Source organism: Pseudophryne corroboree, unplaced genomic scaffold, assembly GCF_028390025.1.
Source record: "Pseudophryne corroboree isolate aPseCor3 unplaced genomic scaffold, aPseCor3.hap2 scaffold_2236, whole genome shotgun sequence".
Lineage (NCBI taxonomy): Eukaryota > Metazoa > Chordata > Amphibia > Anura > Myobatrachidae > Pseudophryne > Pseudophryne corroboree.
In genome coordinates, this window is record NW_026968886.1 from 17,501 (window position 1) to 20,000 (window position 2,500).

Genomic DNA, 2,500 nt, shown 5'->3' on the forward strand with positions numbered 1-2,500 from the left:
GCCCGGCGCTGCCCCGTCTCGGCCTCGGAAGGGGGAGTCGGGGGAACGGGAGGCCGGGAGTCCCGGAGAAAGAGAGAGAGAGAGAGAGAGAGATAGAGAGACCTCCGCGGTTCCGCCTTCGACCGCCGGGGGGCGCCGCGCACCCGTCCGCACGGGCCCGTCCCGGTGGCTCCCGGCAGGGCTCTCCCAAACCCTCTCCCAGGGCCCCGGTCCGGGAGCCCGACTGCGTCCGCTCTCCGCTTCCAGAGAGGAGGCTGTCGGACGGGGAGAGCTGGTACCGGGCTCCTGGAGCCCTGCCTGGGCAGCCTATGGAAGGGAGGGAGCCCTGGCCCTGCTGCTCTCCGAGCTCCGGCCCTGCTGCTCTCCGAGCTCCGTGCCTGCTCTGCCACGGGTCCTTTCGCAGGAGCTCCAGGGAAACGGGCTTTTCGGCCCCTGACAGAGTCCCGGCTCTCTCGCTCGCCTCGTTGGTACCTACTGATCCGGCGGAGGTGTTCTCCGGCGGGTAGCGACACGGACGGCCGAGGGCGCGCTTCACCCAGGCTTCAACCGTCTCCTCCCCGAGCCCCTGGAAGTGCAGCTGGGCCGCGGGCGCCCCGGTCCGCACTCATCTGCGAAACTTCCACAAATTGCAGTACCCGATTTGGCCCGCCGGGGGGCGCTGCCTCCGGGGGGAGAAGGAGACGTGCCCGGCCCGTACGTCGGGCTCCAACGGATGCCCGCCGTGGACCCTTTATAGGCCCCATCCTGGTCCTGCCATGCTGTTATCGGAGCTCCACGGCTATCTTGTCACTAAACCTTTCGTTTGAGCTCCAGGGCTTTTTGCTTTTTGTAACCCGGTTCCTGGAGCCCTGCCTGGGCAAAATCGGATGCAAGAAGGCCCTGCCCATGCTGATCTCTGAGCTCCGCGCATCTTCTGTCACGGGTCCTTTCGCAAAAGCTCCAGGGAAACAGGCTTTTCGGCCCCGGACAGAGTCCCGGCTCTCTCGCTCGCCTCGTTGGTACCTACTGATCCGGCGGAGGTGTTCTCCGGCGGGTAGCGACACGGACGGCCGAGGGCGCGCTTCACCCAGGCTTCAACCATCTCCTCCCCGAGCCCCTGGAAGTGCCGCTGGGCCGCGGGCGCCCCGGTCCGCACTCATCCGCGACACTTCCGCGCTGGAGTCCGACGCTCGCCGGCCGCGTCCCCCGGCCCGCGGGGGCCCGGGGGGAGGCCCGACGCGTGCGGGGGGAGGCGGCGGGCGGCGGGGGCGCCCCCGCGCCACCCGACGGCGCCCCCCGGTGGCCAGAGGCGGCTCGGAGCGAGACGATCGGGGGGGGACGGCGGCGCGTGACCCGCCCCGGCCCCCTTGGCCCAGCGGACGGGCAGGCGGCTCCCGGGCGACCCCCCCCGATCCCCGCCGCGGCGCCCCCCGGTGGCCGCCTGACGCCACTGCGGGGGGTGCAGATTCCGTGTGTCCTCTCGGATAAAAACAAAAGAAAAGGTTCCCGTCGGGCGAAAGTAAGTGGGACGCAGGGCCCCGGGCCCCGACGGTCCGCGCGCGCGGCGCCCCCCGCTGGCCGGTCGAAGGGAGGACAAAAATAAAATGAAAAAAATTTCAAAAAAGCACTCGCCCCAAACAGACGAAAGGTACCCGGTCCGCCCGGATGAACCCTCCCCCGTGTCCCCGCCGCGGCGCCCCCCGCTGGCCAGCCGAGGTAATACACGATTGAGAGGGGGGGAGTGAAAAACAGGGGCAAAAAATGAAAAACACCCCACCCGTTTGAATGCAAAGTCCCGGAGCGGCCAGGGGTGGACGCCGGTCCGCGCGCACGGCGCCCCCCGCAGGCCAGTTGAAGGGAAGAACGGAACGAGACTTAAAGATAAAAAAAAATTTCAAAAAAGCACTCGCCCCAAACAGATGAAATGTACCCGGTCCGCCCGTGTCCCCGCCGCGGCGCCCCCCGCTGGCCAGCCGAGGTAATACACGATTGAGAGGGGGGGAGTGGAAAAAAAAAGGGCAAAAAAATGAAAAACACCCCACCCATTTGAATGCAAAGTCCCGGAGCGGCCAGGGGTGGACGCCGGTCCGCGCGCACGGCGCCCCCCGCAGGCCAGTTGAAGGGAAGAACGGAACGAGACTAAAAGATAAAAAAAAATTTCAAAAAAGCACTCGCCCCAAACAGATGAAATGTACCCGGTCCGCCCGTGTCCCCGCCGCGGCGCCCCCCGCTGGCCAGCCGAGGTAATACACGATTGAGATTAAAAAAAACCAGGCAAAAGACAAAAACACACCACCGATTTAAATGCAGTGTTCACGAGCGCCAGTCCGCGCGCGCGGCGCCCCCTGCTGGCCGCGTAAAAAAAAAAAATAATAATAATAATAATAATCCACCGTTGTGAATTTGCGATGTGTCCGGTACGGCGGCGGCGGGGAGGAGGTCTCCCCTCGTCGGCGCACCCTGGTGGGGGGAAATAAATGAAAGGGAAAAAAAAAAAGAAGAACAGCCCGGGCTCTCGCCG